At 37.8% G+C, this 16,657-nt stretch overlaps 2 long non-coding RNA genes across 2 annotated transcripts; both read right to left on the bottom strand.

The window, feature by feature from the left end:
• Window positions 1-563: 563 nt before the first annotated feature.
• Window positions 564-4,654, bottom strand: LOC142182258 (uncharacterized). Its single transcript, XR_012711118.1, has 2 exons — window positions 4,179-4,654; window positions 564-860 (listed from the first exon to the last, which is right to left on the bottom strand). It is a non-coding gene; the product is annotated as an uncharacterized LOC142182258 (long non-coding RNA).
• A 500-nt stretch (window positions 4,655-5,154) lies between these two features.
• On the bottom strand, window positions 5,155-15,093 carry LOC142182257 (uncharacterized). The gene is made up of 3 exons (XR_012711117.1): window positions 14,627-15,093; window positions 9,036-12,189; window positions 5,155-5,966 (listed from the first exon to the last, which is right to left on the bottom strand). It is a non-coding gene; the product is annotated as an uncharacterized LOC142182257 (long non-coding RNA).
• Between the last annotated feature and the right edge of the window lie 1,564 nt (window positions 15,094-16,657).

Raw genomic sequence — 16,657 nt, 5'->3', positions numbered from 1 at the left:
CTTGAAAGAAGGGACTAAAAGGACTTTGTACAGTACTAATTTTGGTGTAAGAACAACATCACCAATCTCAGATACTTTGACTTTGTATCCATTAGGTAGGACTACTAGAAGAGGATAAGGCAAGAATTTGATGTTAGACAGTAGGGATCTATTAAAAGTCATGTGATTGGAAGCCCCTGAATCCAATATCCATGTATCAATCTTCGACTCAAAGCATTTACATGAAAGTTTACCAAAATCAATAGAAGAGGTGCATACTATCATACTTGCAAAGTTGACAGCATTGGAATTGGGTGAGTGTGAATTCCCTGAGGATCTCCCAACATCTCTATTCCCCACATGAAATTGTTGAAGCAAGCTTACAAGCTGTTCATTGTCACGCCCCAACCTCGGGAGGTGCGACCGGTGCTCAATCGAGTGAACCCAATAGATCAAGCCTTATCGAACACTTTCTACCCAACTCAATATGATTAAGGAAACCAAGCTTTTGTTTATTTAAACAATAGGAAATATTGCACAATCAACATTGTTAGTTCATTTTACATCACAACCTTAAACCGTAGTTAAGTTCCCAAGATTCAATACAATTTCACTTTAGAGTAACAAGAGTTAGAATTACAACATAGTTCATAGACCCATCCAACACCCGTACATAACCTACACATACGTCTACAGAGCCTTTAAGGATACAAAAGACAATGATGACAATATCGGCAACAAGGCCCCGACTATACCTCAAAAGTGGATATCTCTATCAAAAGATGTACAACATAGCCCCTTGAAGGAGAAAGGGGCTCACCAAGACTTTGAGAAGAAGGTACTCCGCTACGCGCGATCGGCACTATCCGCAATAGAGCCACCTACATTCATTTAAAAATGTAGCACCCCCGGCAAAAGGGAAGTTAGTACCATGGAATAGTACTAGTATGTATAACTAAACACCATCTAGTTAGAAATAACTTTCATACAAGAATAAGGAAATCACAAGTATAACTCAAACACTTTAAATGATCACAACATCATCAAATAAAAGAATCATACAATTTTTCACATCATTTTCCCATAGCTTTTAGTTTTGGGGCATGTCATACTATTCATCATTGTCCACAATACCACCACTATCTTGAGCGGAGTCCGATCTCGAACCGATCGGGTAGGTTGCCTCATTTGAGACATATACTTCAATCACAAATACAATACCACTATGTGTGCGGCATGGCGTCCGATCTCGGCCCGATCGGCTAGGCCGCCTTAACAAGGCGTTTTCCTTTTTCATCAACCATCTCATTTCAATCTTTGTTTCACATATATCATTTCATAGGCACTTAGGGCCACAATTATCACAATATTTTCACTTTCAATGTTAGATTTGTAGTTTAGGATAATATGTGCACTCAAGGGCAAATAAAATTGTAAGCATATATGAGTTTTCACATAGATGGCACAATATATGCAGCTTCAATCTCACCTTAAGGTCTAAGCATCTCAATACATGATTCATGTTCCTTGCACCCTTTCAAGTTATCAAGAATAGCACATTGATCTTATTGAGACACATCTTTCACGCATATAAGGTCGCAACCCCAAATTCATGTGAAACAACAATCAAGACAACAATTCAACTTTAATCTTACCGCATTTACATAAACACCAACGGAGCTCAATTTCCAAAAGACGGGGTTTTAGCCATACATACCTCAGTAGAGCTTTCCTTATATCCTTACAATAAATTTCGGAATTTCCTAGCAACTTCAATCAATTTTATGAAAATTACAAGTTGAACCAAGAATTAAAGGCATGAAAGAGATTCTAACTCGTTCAAGTAAATTATCAAGAACTAAGTGTGCATAGCGATTTTAGGACACTTTTGTGAGAGATTTTCATCATCCTATACCACAATTGTTATCTCTTTTGGTTCACAACCACCCCATACCCCATTATCTTTTATGCATGCAAGATTATCAGCCCTTATACCCATGAACCCCCTTGCTAATCACTTATTTTAATGGAAATTTCGAAATTATAGATGAGGGTACAAGCTCTTACCTCTTAGGGTGAAGACCTAGCAATTTCACTTGACAATCTTCAAGTATTTAGGACAAGGATGGAGTGGGGACTAGATGAAGATCACTCCCTCTCTTTCTAGAACTTCCTCTCTCACTCCATATGCCATGAAATAACAGGAAAATGGTCTAATGGGGTATTTTTAATAGGAAGGGGTCGGATTATAAAATTTAGAAAATAGGAGCCCCGACATAATTTGCGATCGCATAATGGACTTGCGGCCCGCAAAACTGGCCCCAAAACCTGGACAAACTGTTTGGGTGTGCGACAGAAATGTGGTCGCATAATGCATCGCAGAACTGCCCTTCACAAAAAATCCAAGGGGATTATGTGATGACTATGCGGCCCGCATATTGATTATGCGATCGCATAATTGGCCGCATAGTTGGCCTCAATTTAACCAACATACTTACTGGCTCTGCGGCGACTATGCGGTCCGCATACCTATTATGCGACCGCATAATGGACCGCAGAAACGCTCTTTTCTAGCAAACATAATTCTTAACTTTTTAATGCACCAGTCAATCCAAATGGTCCGAACTGCGATGAATTTTTAACACATGATCCTATCTTGGCATCATGAGATTCAGGTTTTTGAGTAGAAATTTCTATGGGCCCTTACATCCTCACCCAATTAAGATCATTGGTCCTCGAATGAGGATCAAGGTTCACTTATTAGCAATCTCTATGCAACCTCAGTTTTTCACAACATGAAACATATCCACAACCCTAAATTTGGCTAACTTCCTAAATTTTCAAAAGTTTTGCCAGAGCTTCCTTTGTAACTAGGCCTATCCACCTGTCAGAGAGCCCCAGAAACATATCATAACAGCATGTACACATTTTACAGTCATAATATAACCTGTACAATACTAACCATGGCTGCATAGGCAACATATAACCAAAACAGGACAGTTTTACATGGATCAAATCATAAGATAAGAGTTCAGGGGAACCAAGTGCATAAAAGCTATTACATGACTATTCGAACAAATGTGAGTACTTCTTTCTCATTTCTTCCTCGGCTTCCCAAGTGGCTTCCTCAACCTACTGGTTTTCACACCCTTTTTTTAACAAACTTCACTTAACCCTCTTAAAAATAATAAAAGATTTGTAAAGCTCAAAAGGGTTTTTCAATTAGAAAGTGACAAAAGGATTGTGTTTCAAAAGAAAATAACTCAGAGTCGCCACTTAACATTTGATTTCGGTGTGCCAGGTCACCGTTTTTTCTAAAAATAAATTTTTTTTCCTTTCAAAATACTTGAGACTCCAAAACTAAGTCTGCACCAGAGATTCGGGTAAGGGGGTTCATTTGACTGAGGGAGAAGGTGTTAGGCACTCCCCAAGTCCCGTAACTAGTACGGTTGCGTATTTGATCTAGTCGGCTTTTAAAATGTTCGAATTGAGGTAATAACACACAAAAGGAAAATAAACAATCAAAAGAGACTCGAGGTTGTCCCACCTAAATGAAAGAAAATTAAAAGAAGAAAAATTAAAGTTCTAATTATCCTACGCTATTTCTTCTACGATGTTCTCCATGGCCTCCAATTACATTCACTTCAGGGCATACCCCGAAATAAAATATATACAAATCCATCGAGGCATTCCCTAGATAAATTTAACTAAGGGAACGACCTCTCCCCTCGAAACTAACAAAATCCTAAGGCTTGCCTACCCAAGTGATGACGGCCTAAGCATGCTCCTAGCGATAACAAAAGAAGAGAAGTAAAATTAGAAATAATAAAACTATTACATGCTCACTTTTCTTTTAACTTTTCCAACAGTTAAACCCCACTATGATCAAGCTTAAATTATATTATATCCCCAAATTAATTATATGTTCCAACTCTGCTCTAAAGGGCATCAAACAAGAAATAATATAATAAATATAGTGGCTTAATTGCCATGTGAACGAAGTTTAAAGCCACTAACTCCTAAAGGGCAAACAAGATCATTTAATTCTATTTTAGAGTCTACTGTATATAGTTTGGATATAACATTGAAAGTGACAGGCCTTAAATAATCTTCAACCAAACAAAATATTGTCAAGAACTTTATTCATATCACATTGGAAATTGACTCCAAAATAGAAGTAAGAGTGGGAAGAATTGAACCTGAGATCGCTTTCCAATATATAACTTCAGCAACTATGGCAACTGAAAATCAAACTTTCAATTGATGAAATTTCCACCAATACACGGATAGAATCGAGCGACCTCGAACTGAATCAAACTCCATGTTTTTAAGTGAAATTCCAAAATTAAAATGAAGAAAGAAATTGAAAATATTTTTTTTGTTTTGTTTTTTTTTTGAAATTTGGATCCTATTGACTAAAAAAATGGATCCAACTGAAGAAAGAAATTTTGAAAATATATGAAGTTTTCTCCATACAAATACACCAATTAGACAATTTCTTTTTAGATTAACGTTTCCATCTTTTCATGCTGAGTGGAGGCGCGATAGTAAATTGGATTTCAAGAGGAGATGGGATTTGGCCGTTTGGTTTCAAGAGGAGAGGGTTGTCGTCTCCTCTCTTGTGTGTATGCAGCTGTTATCTCAAGTCTAAAGGGGGTAGGTCTTTTTTTAGGTTATGAAGAAGAAGGGAGCTCATGGGGTGTAAGGGTTTTAATTTGGTGTATATGGTATTGGGCTCAAAATCTTGTGGGCCATTCTGAATTGGGCCAAATTTGGATAAGAAAATCTTAACAAGCCCAATGTTTTTCCATATTAATATAAAAATATAAAATTAATCCTAATTAATTAAAATAAACAATATTATATTGTTAAACTATTTTGATATTTTTCAAATTTAATACTAAAAGATAAACATGGAATTAGATTAAAATTATTGTAAAATTAAAATAATATTACTATCCAAAACACTAATATCCTTGAAAATAAAGTGTAATTATTTTTTTTGTATTTTTGAATTTTATGTAAGGTAGATAAACTAAAAGTAACAAAATAAAATATCAATAACCTAAATAAATGAAAATATTTTTGTAATTTTTATTTTTGCGATAAAATAAAGTAAAATAAAACTAGGTAAAATAACGATATTAGGCCTAAACTAAATATCTAAAGGCTAAAATATGTAAAATCTTGGGGAGGGTCAAAAATCACATGTGCTAAAATATGTAAAATCTTGGGGAGGGTAAAAAATCACATGTCTACAGCTGCTCCTCTTTGACTGGAAATACGAAGTATTTTCAGACAAAAGAACGACTAGACATGTTTTTTGACCCGACCCTTATTTAGGGAGACTAAAAACTAAGAGGAAGGAGAATGTGACCGAGCCCTGGTATTTGAGATGCCTACATATTCTTGGCTATAATGGAAGGAACAGTGATGGAGTGTACCGAGGTAGAGAGCCGATTGAGGTGTCGTCGAGGTTCTGGTCCGCGGTCATGTTATTACATCAAAATCAAAAATGAAAAAGATTAACTAAGCCTGTCAACTATGAGTTACAAAATTCCTATCTATAAGTCTTCTGAAGCTTGATCTTGAGTCTTGAATGATACTTCATGCAAACTTTAGATTTGAACCTTGACGCTTGCTAGTTGCAGGTGCTAGTTCATTCTTCTTCAGCTTTTCGGATCAAAACCAGACACGCCATGCTTGTGACTTTAGTCATGTCTTGAGCAATACACCTCTTGTCTCAGCTTCTACATTTGGATCTACTTCTTTTTTTCTCTTTCTTTTTTTCTGGATTGAGATTACTTCTGTTGATCATCTCGGACCGTTGACTCGCATTCTTGTTGCGAGCTTCTGCTACTTCTAACTTAAATTGAATTCTGAAATGACTTCCCTCGTTCTTCAGGTGGGCGCCTGCTATTGACTTGAAATTTGAAGTGACTCTGAAAAGAACTTGAAATGGATTCTCTCGTTCTCTAGGTGGGCGCCTGCGATCAAAACAACAAAATAAACAAAATTTTCTGCCCCAGTTTTGCACTAGGAATATTTGTGAGTTGTTAGCAAAATTGTAAATCACATATGCTATTGATGCAATGATGAGAGTAAAACTAAAGACTCGACTAGGATGTGTGCCTCCTGTGAATAAAACCAAGAAACTTTGACTAGCAAATGTGTCTGCTAATAATAAAACCTGAATGACCCAAACTAGGAAGTGCGTCTCCTAGGGGTGAAACTCAATGACTCAAACTAGGAAGTGAGTCTTCTAGGAATGAACTTAAATGACCCAAACTAGGAAGTGCGTCTCCTAACAAGTATAATCTGAAAGACCCAGACTAGAAAGTGCGTCTCCTAATGGGTAAAATTTCAATGACTCAAGCTAGGAAGTGCGTCTCCTAATGGGTAAAATTTCAATGAGCAAAGCTAGGAAGTGCGTCTCCTAGGGGTGAAACTTTAATGACTCAAACTAGGAAGTGCGTCTCCTAGGGGTAGACTCTCAATTTAGGAAGTGTGTCTCCTAAAACAAAATCTGAAAGACCCAGACTAGGAAGTGAGTCTCCTAGGGGTGAAACTTCAATGACTAAAACTAGGAAGTGCATCTCCTAGGGATGAATTTAAATGACCAAAGCTAGGAAGTGCGTCTCCCAACAAGTGGAATCTGAAAGACCCCTACTAGGAAGTGCGTCTCCTAATGGGTAAAACTTCAATGACTCCAACTAGGACGTATGTCTCCTAGGGATGAATTTAAATGACCAAAGCTAGGAAGTGCGTCTACCAACAAGTGTAATCTAAAAGACCCCTACTAGGAAGTGTGTCTCCTAATGGGTAAAACTTCAATGACTCCAACTAGGACGTGTATCTCCTGGGGATGAATTTAAATGACCAATATTAGGAAGTACGTCTCCTAAAAATAAAAATATAACTTGAAATACCCAGACTAGGAAGTGCATCTCCTAGGGGTAAAATCTCAATTTAGGAAGTGCGTCTCAACAACAACAAACAACAACAACAACGACCCAGTATAATCCCACAAGTGGGGTCTGGGGAGGGTAATATGTACACAGACCTTACCCCTACCCCGAAGGGTAGAGAGGCTGTTTCCAGGAGACCCTCGGCTCAAAAAAAGCAACAGGAGCCGATATATTAGTACCATAAAAATGCATAATAAAATAACAGCATAACAAGAGATATGAAATACAGAATACGAAATACGAAATAGATGACTGGTATAGTAAAACTAGCAGGTAAAGCCCTGCATCAATAGACGACCAATGACATTCTCATTATAACTCCTAACTGGCTAGTCTCACTCTATTGTGTTGTAGAATTAGGAAGTGCATCTCCTAAAACAAAATATAACTTGAAAGGCCCAGACTAGGAAGTGCTTCTCCTAAGGGTGATATTTGATCTTCTCAATAGCCTTTGCACAAGTAGAATCAGGGCATTACACCTGAAAATTTCAAGCTTTGTTATGAACATAGCCTTCATCCCTATTTCATACAAAGAAAACTTGTGAGTTTAAAACATGGTGGTTAGTTTGTGGCCTTGACTTTGAAGGCGGTTGCTTCTGCACTTGCCAAGATAACTTTGATTTCAACTTGGAAGACCTTGCCTGTTATCGACTACCCATTTTCTTTCAACCCTTATCACAGAAAATACTTCCACTCCATTTGATCCTAATATCCTCTATCTGTTGCATTTTGCTCATGAATTGACATTTACCGAACCTTTGCATTTCACATGAATCCCAAAGCATGTTAATTGTTATCAACTCAGTGCGCATACTGTTCTTTCCTAACTTATGCCATTTTGACATGCTAGCCAGAATCCGCTTTGTGCAATTGGAAAGCTGGTAGCAGATTTTGAAGTCATCTCTTTACTTGTTCTAACAAAACAGACTCCAGAGGATTTAAACAAAGCAAGAAGAACAGAGTTAAGGGGACAACATAAAGCGATGACATCTAACAAGAAAATCACCGAGTAGAAACTTGTCAGATGTAGATACCAACTCTAATGACTGTGACATGCATTTTGGATTAAAGTGGCCTAATATGTTAAGCAAGTCTAATGTTCAACTCTTGTTGTGCCTCTAAACTGTGAAACTGGGCTTCGGTACTCCAATTGTCCCATTTGATCCACAATCCTCAGTCGACTTGTAGTGCCCTGAACGATTTTCATCATCAAGCCTCTTTCATTTTGCTCTTTTTCTCAACTCACCGTCGCCTTACGGTGCCTATGAGGGTTTTCACCGATAAGACTCTCTCGTTTATCATTTTCTCTCTTTGCGATATGAATAATGTATTACCCATGATGTAGGAAGATCATACTTTCACCACACACTTGATTTGGCATCCTCAAATATTGGTCGGAAGGTCTTTCTTTGGACCGTAATGTAGGCTTTTGGACAGGGTTGAAAAGAAAGGGTGGCATGAAGGCTCAAAATAATTTAAGATGAAAGGGTTCAAAATTACAACTTTTGGAATCATATCTTTTGGCAAAATTAAAACTTCTGCCCCAGTTTCTGGAGTCTGGGGATTTTCTTTCTTTTTTTGGATTTTTATTTTGAGGGGACTTCTAAGAAAATCTGCCCCACTCTTGACTTTGGGGAATTGTGACATATTTTATTTTGTGTGACCGAACCGTAAGACTGCCTATGTATCTTGAGGTGACAAGAATCAGGTCGAACGTAGTTCAAAAGACAAAGTTGTTGTTTTTTTTTCATTTTCTCTTTTTTTTCTTTTTCTTTTTTTTCTCCTTTTTTTCTTTTTTTTTTCTTTTTCTCTTTTCCTTTTTTTCTTCTTTTTCTCTTTTTCTCTTTTTCTTTTCTTTTTCTATTTCCTAACTCTATTTCTGATTCCAAAAGAGGGGTATGAAACAAAAATTATGGCTCAAAATGGGTAGCAAAGAATAAAAGTGTTTGGGTAGCAGAATAAAATGATTTCGTCATGCCAAACTTTAAAAAATGCCAAGTACACGCATGCAATTGAAGATAAGCAAAGATATCATACATGGTATCTATTGATAGAATCAACACAAACAAAAGTGCCAATGGGAAATACCTTTATCTCGATGAATGAGCCTTGCCAGTTCGAAGCCAACTTGACTCAACCTTATCTCGATGTGGAAGAATGCATTTCAGCACTGACTGATTTACCTCAAAATTGCTCGGGAGACATTTCATTGTTGTATGTCCTTATCAACCTCTTGATTTCCCAAACTTACTACCTCAGTTTCACTCAATTCAAAGTTTAGGTCATCTCAGAATGTGCGAATCTCTACTTGTTTCCTCAAATGCCTCTTTTATCATGTTCAAAACTGTGTCATTGCTTTATGATTAAACTAACTTTCAAAATCAGGCTGACAATTATGCGTGCATGTCATACCACTAGAGTCAGTATGAAAAGAACTATAAAAGGAAAAGTTACCTAAACAAAACTGATTAGAACTAACAGAAAACAGGAGATTGTATTAGACAGATGGTGAACAGGGTTTGAACAAAACAAGCAAAATAGACATGGGTTACAACCCTGGAACAATCTTAGAAAACACTAGACGAGTTACTGTAATAAAACAAACTAGGCAAAAGAAGAAGAAGAGTTTGAGCCACAAAATAATATCCGGATTACAACCCTGAAATAACCCGGACAATAGAAATGACAAACAAAATAAACCACCAAAACTCCTTCTTGGCTAGCCAAGAAAGGAGTGTCTTTCCATTCACCAAGCTCGACATCTTAGCCACTGGATTACACATCAAAATTGATGGGACCTTCACCAATTTCAATATCGTTAACTTCAGTCAGCATGTCACCAAAGTGTCATCATCATGTGCAGGTAAAGGATTCTATGCGATATTCTGGGTGTCACTGTCCTGGACCACAATTATCCCTTCTTGAATCATTCTTTCTATCTCCCTTTTCAAAGCACGACAATCTTTAATGCTATGCCCTTGGACATTAGAGTGGTACATGCACTATACAGTAGGATCAAAACCTTTTGCATATGGGTCCGGAGTATAGCCAAAGAGCGGCTCAATCAGGCTAGACTATTTGAACTTTTCAAACAAGCTTGTGTAGGATTCTCCGATTGGCGTAAAACCATTTCTTTGCCTTTTTCCCCCTCTATTCCCTTGTTTTCTAGGGTTGTTGGGTGCTCGACAATGTTGTGACGGCGAAAGAGTATTATGCGGTGCTGGTGATCGCCATAAGGAGTGACCCAGTGGTTGAACAAATGACTGGACATTGTTCGGAGGATAGTACTGATGTGGATTATGTGGAGCTCGGGGATAGGTTTGGGGTTGGGGTCGGAGTCGAGGCTGAGTATATTGGTGAGGCGGACCCGTTGGGATATGTTGCGATCCTGATACAGCCATGGCAACATCATCATGTTTCTTCTGAATTGCATGTGTTGTGGCTTTTAAGGTAGAATAGCTCATGATCTTGCTTGACTTTAGTCCCTCTTCCACCATTTATCCCATCTTTACCACATCATTGAAAGGCTAACCAATGGCTGAGATCAAATAGCCGAAGTAAGTAGGCTCCAAGGCTTGAATAAAGTATTCAACCATCTAATCTTCTTCCATCGGAGGATTGACCCGTGCAGCTTGCTCCCTCCATCGGAAACCATATTCTCTAAAGCTTTCACTAGGCTTCTTTTCTACCTTGGTCAGGGACAGGCGATTCGGGACAATGTCTATGTTGTACTAGAAATGTCGAGCAAAGGCCTGAGCGAAATCATCCCATGTGTACCACCTGCTGGTATCCTAGCGGGTATACCATTCTAGAGCTGCCCCACTCAGACTCTGGCTGAAGTACGCTATTAGCAATTCATCTTTCCCCCGGCGCCTCTCATTTTACTGCAGTAACCTCTCAGATGAGCTACAGGATCCCCATGTCCGTCATACAAGTCAAACTTGGGCATCTTGAACCCGACAGGTAGTTGAACATCAGGGAACAAACACAAATCCTTATAAGCCACACTCACCTGGCTTCCTAACCCCTGCATATTCCTCAATGATTGCTCCAGACTTTTTACCTTCCTAAATATCTCCTCCTGCTCCACGTTCTTGGGTGGTTTCTCAGTTTCAACATGAGGCTCAAAGTGAGAAGTGTAGGAATAAGGATCTGGGACTTTGAAAGTGGGTTTCGGGGTATAGTATTGGGTATCTGGAGCTGGGAATGCGGTTGTTTTAGCTGGTGGATCATGGAAAATTTGGGAGGAAGTGCCAGGGTAATTGTGGTAAGGGGTGAAGCCTAGGGCGCGTTGAGGGGAAAGAGCAACAGTAGTGGGAACCTGGGCTTGTGTTCGTGGTGAGATAGTTGCAGGGTTTTCCGTGTACTTAGTGGGGAAGGAAGGTGGAGGATGCCCCCTGATCCAAGATTGATACATTTCTGCCATCTGTTGTTTCAACCTTCGGACCTCCTCTTTTAGTTCCGATTCTGATTCTACAATCTCCCTTGGTGGGTGTACAACCCCAGTGTCTGTTTCTTTGCTAGCCATGACTGCCTTGTGCTTTCTGGTGTTGTATGGACGAATCACCAAAGTGCCACAAACGAACCACCCTCTGTTATAATAACAATGAAAGTAACAAAGAGGAGCAAAACGAAGCCAACATGTTAGCGTTAGGACATTTATCAGATAAAAATATCACATTACGTGCAATGCCCCTAGTCACAGTTAACGGTTCTAGAATGGCTTCGAGGGTACGAAGGTCATATGACATCATCCCAGTTTCACTCTTTTAGCCTCATTTCCTTCTTCATTTTCCTTTCTAACACCACTTGATTTTTCATTTCTTTCCCCCTCTTTTCTCTCCTCTCATTTCTCACGTCCTACAACTTCATTCTTTTTTTTCTCTTTTTCTTTTTTTTTTTGTTTTTTTAAATGATGATTCGATCGAACCGTATGTAGGTTACCTACGTATCATGTCCCTCATGAATCAGATCAAGCGTAGTTCTGGAAAAGTAATGGACAAAATAAATTAAGAAACAAAAATCTTTTTGAATTTTATTTATAATTAATTTTTTTTTGGTTTTTCAAATACAAAATGGGAAGTAATATAACAAAAGACTCGATATTACTGTACAAGACTAGAAAGTAAAAGACAATATGAATAACAGACTCAAAACATAAAAGTATCTATAAGCAGCTCCTAGATGCAATGATTCTGGGTATTTGTCAAGCTCGAGCTCTGGTACACTGATCCATACCTGACTGAGAAAATAAGATCAAATATAATTAGCGCCTCGAGACACTATTTGAGGCCATAACACATCCTGGACACATGCAAGACGCGATTGGGCTATTTGTGAAAATTAACTTATGTGGCCAAGAGTGGCTAGAAGTGTAAACTCAACAAGATTGACCTCATAGACATGGGAAATGCCTCACTAAGGCTTATATGGATTCAAACTCTCAATAATCATGGCCCAAAATTAATTTGCAGAAATGACCTATTTTGCAGAAACGACTGCTATGGCCAGAAGTGGCTAAAGATGCAAACTCAATAAGGACGGACCTTAAGTAATATGATACCTAGTTGTGGACTTAAGATCCTAAGACATGTGTAATTGAACCACTTTTGCGAAAATAACCCCATTTTGCAAGAATGGCCGATGTGGCCAAAAGTGGCTAAACATGCAAGATTTGGCTAAGACCCCACAAAGCCAAGAACCTAAGACTCACTAGGAAGATCGGACTCTATGTGAGCTGCCTGCGTATCCTGCCCCGAGAGACAAGAATCAGGTATGCGTAGTTCGGGAAGATTGGACATGGGAGAAAGCTTTTAAAAAATGCAACTAGTTTGGAAAAACTATATTTTTTGTCTTTTTGGAAAAGGATGGAAAAGGTAAAATCTTTTTGGATTTTTTTTTTTGATTTTTTGGAAGATGATGGGAAAGTGCATAATCTTTTTTTTTTCATTTTTAATTTTTTTTTTGTCTTTTCTTGAAAAAGTTGTGAAAAAAAATATAACTAGGCCCTATTTGCTGCATTTTTCACCCTTCTTTCCCAAGCGTCGGTCCACCAAATGACCTTTTTACCATCAAAGATGTAACATGTATCACATAGGGATGATTGAATGTCTTTTGCCACGAGCCCATTTTTGACAAAATTTGGATAGGCTTCCTACAAAGGGACACGGTACATGGGACCGAGCCCTGCTAGGTCTAAATGACATGATGCAAGTAAGAATGACTTAAAGGTTGACCTAAGTTTGGGGTTCACTAACAAGGCAATTCGGGGGAGCGTATGGTCAATGGTGGCTGCTCAAGCTTTCCACCCACTCCATACGTCTGACGGCCCTCCCTCCTAAATTAAGGGTGACTCAACAAAGAGTTCGTGCACGCGACGCGTACTCCGAGACTTGTTGTAGAAAGAAGACACGTGGTTATGCAAATGATGATATTTTATAAAGCAGTAACACATTAAGAAAAGCAATAAACAAATAACCAACAAAACAAGAAAATAAGACAAACACAGCAAATAAACAAAACAAATAAAGAAAACAAACACCTCAACCGAATATCCTAAAAGCCAACAAGATCAAGTACCAGCTCGAACCTACAACTCCCCAGCAGAGTCGCCAGAGATGTCACACCCCTTTTTTAAACAAACTTCACTTAAACCTCTTAAAAATAATAAAATATTTGTAAATCTCAAAAGAGTTTTTCAACTAGAAAGTGACAAAAGGATTGTGTTTCAAAAGGAAATAACTCAGAGTCGTCGCCTGACATTTGATTTCGGTGTGCCAGGTCACCGTTTTTCTAAAAATAATTTTTTTTCCTTTCAAAACACTTGAGACTCCAAAACTAAGTCTACACCAGAGATTCGAGTAAGGGAGTTCATTTGACTCAGGGAGAAGGTGTTCGGCACTCCCCAAGTCCCGTAACTAGTACGGTTGCGTATTTGATCTAGTCAGCTTTTAAAATGTTTGAATTGAGGTAATAACACACAAAAAAGAAAATAAACAATCAAAAGAGGCTCGAGGTTGTCCCCACCTAAATGAAAGAAAATTAAAAGAAGAAAAATTAAAGTTCTAATTATCCTACGTTATTTCTTCTACGATGTTCACCAAGGCCTCCAATTACATTCACTTCGGGGCATACCCCTGAAATAAAATATATACAAATCCCTCCGAGCATTCCCCGAATAAATTTAACTAAGGGAACGACCTCTCCCCTCGAAACTAACAAAATCCTAAGGCGTGCCTACCCAAGTGATGACGGCCTAAGCATGCTCCTACCGATAACAAAAGAAGAGAAGTAAAACTAGAAATAATAAAACTATTACATGCTCACTTTTTTTTTAACTTTTCCAACAGTTAAACCCGACTATGATCAAGCTTAAATTATATTATATCCCCAAATTAATTATATGTTCCAACTCTACTCTAAAGGGCATCAAACAAGAAATAATATAATAAATATAGTGGTTTAATTGCCATGTGAACGAAGTTTAAAGCCACTAACTCCTAAAGGGCAAACAAGATCATTTAATTTTGTTTTAGAGTCTACTGCATATAGTTTGGACATAACATTGAAAGTGACAGGCCTTAAATAATCTTCAACCAAACAAATTATTGTCAAGAACTCTATTCATATCACATTGGAAATTGACTCCAAAATAAAAGTAAGAGTAGGAAGAATTGAACCTGAGATCGCTTTCCAATATATAACTTCAGCAACTATGGCAACTGAAAATCAAACTTTAAATTGATGAAAGTTCCACCAATACACGGACAGAATCGAGCGACCTCGAACTCAATCAAACTTCATGTTTTTAAGCGAAATTCCAAGATTAAAATGAAGAAAGAAATTGAAAATATTTTTTTTTGTTTTTTTTGGAAATTTAGATCCTACGTACTAAAAAAAATGGATCCTACTGAAGAAAGAAATTTTGAAAATATATGAAGTTTTCTCCATACAAATACACCAATTAGACCATTTCTTTTTACATTAACGTTTCCATCTTTTCATGCTGGGTGGAGACGCGATAGTGAATTGGATTTCAAGAGGAGATGGGATCTGGCCGTTTGGTTTCATGAGGAGAGGGCTGACGTCTCCTCTCTTGTGTGTATGCAGCTGTTATCTCAAGTCTAAAGGGTGTAGGTTTTTTTTTTTGGTTATGAAGAAGAAGGGAGCTCATGGGGTGTAAGGGTTTTAATTTGGTGTATATGGTATTGGGCTCAAAATCTTGTGGGTCATTCCGAATTGGGCCAAATTTGGATAAGAAAAGCTTAACAAGCCCAATATTTTTCCATATTAATATAAAAATATAAAATTAATCCTAATTAATTAAAATAAACAATATTATATTGTTAAACTATTTTGATATTTTTCAAATTTCATACTAAAAGATAAACATGGAATTAGATTAAAATTATTGTAAAATTAAGATAATATTACTATCCAAAACACTAATATCCTTGAAAATAAAGTGTAACTATTTTTTGTATTTTTGAATTTTATATAAGGTAGATAAACTAAAAGTAACAAAATAAAATATCAACAACCTAAATAAAAGAAAATATTTTTGTAATTTTTATTTTTGCGACAAAATAAAGTAAAATAGTTAAAACTAGGTAAAATAACAATATTAGGCCTAAACTAAATATCTAAAGGCTAAAATATGTAAAATCTTGGGGAGGGTCAAAAATCACATGTCTACACTGGTTCCGTCATAACACTTTTACGGAGGCAATTTCCTTATTTCTCAACTTTCGGACTTATCTTTCAAGAATGCCAACTGGAACTTCTTCATATGACAGTTCTTCATTAACCTCAATAGTTTCAACTGGCATAATAGTGGACGGATCTCCCACTACCTTCTTTAACATAGACACATGGAAGATCGGATGAACCAATGACATCTCGGGTGGCAGCTCGAGCTTGTATGCCCCCCGACCAATCCTCAGAATGATTCTGTACGGTCCGACATACCTCGGACTTAATTTCCCTTTCTTTCCAAATCGCATGATACCCTTCATTGGAGAAACCTTCAGAAATACCAATCATTTTCTTTGAACTCCAAATCTCTGCGACGAACATCCGACTAAGACTTTTGATGACTTTGAGCAGTTTTCAACCTCTCTTTAATAGTCTTGACTTTCTCCATAGCCTGATGCACGAGGTCCGGCCTTATCAATTCAGCTTCTCCAACCTCAAACCACCCAATGGGATATCTACATCTCCTACCATACAACGCCTCAAATGGTGCCATCTGGATACTAGCATGGAAGCTACTGTTGTAAGCAAATTCTATGAGTGGCAAATTGTCATCCCAACTACCTTTGAAATCAAGAGTACAAGCACGCAACATGTCTTCAAGCATCTGAATAGTCCGCTCTGCTTGCCCGTCGGTTTGAGGATGGAAAGTTGTGCTAAGATTTACCTGCTTACCCAAACTTTGCTGAAATTTCTTCCAAAAGTTGGTAGTGAACTGAGCCCCTCGATCTGAAATGATTGAGACTGGAATTCCATGCAACCTGACTATTTCTTTGATATACAACTAAGCATATTGTTCCGCTGTGTCGGTAGATTTAATTGGCAAAAAGTGTGCTGATTTCGTGAGTCGATCCACGATTACCCAAATTGAGTCGAGCTTATGCGGAGTGCGTGGTAACCCTACCATAAAATCCATATTAATCATCTCCCATTTCCACATTGGAATTTCTATTCTTTGG

The sequence above is a fragment of the Nicotiana tabacum genome, chromosome 1, assembly GCF_000715075.1.
Source record: "Nicotiana tabacum cultivar K326 chromosome 1, ASM71507v2, whole genome shotgun sequence".
NCBI classification, from domain to species: Eukaryota; Viridiplantae; Streptophyta; class Magnoliopsida; order Solanales; family Solanaceae; genus Nicotiana; species Nicotiana tabacum.
The sequence above is the reverse complement of the archived record's forward strand: the minus strand, read 5'-3'. Positions and strand labels throughout refer to the sequence as shown.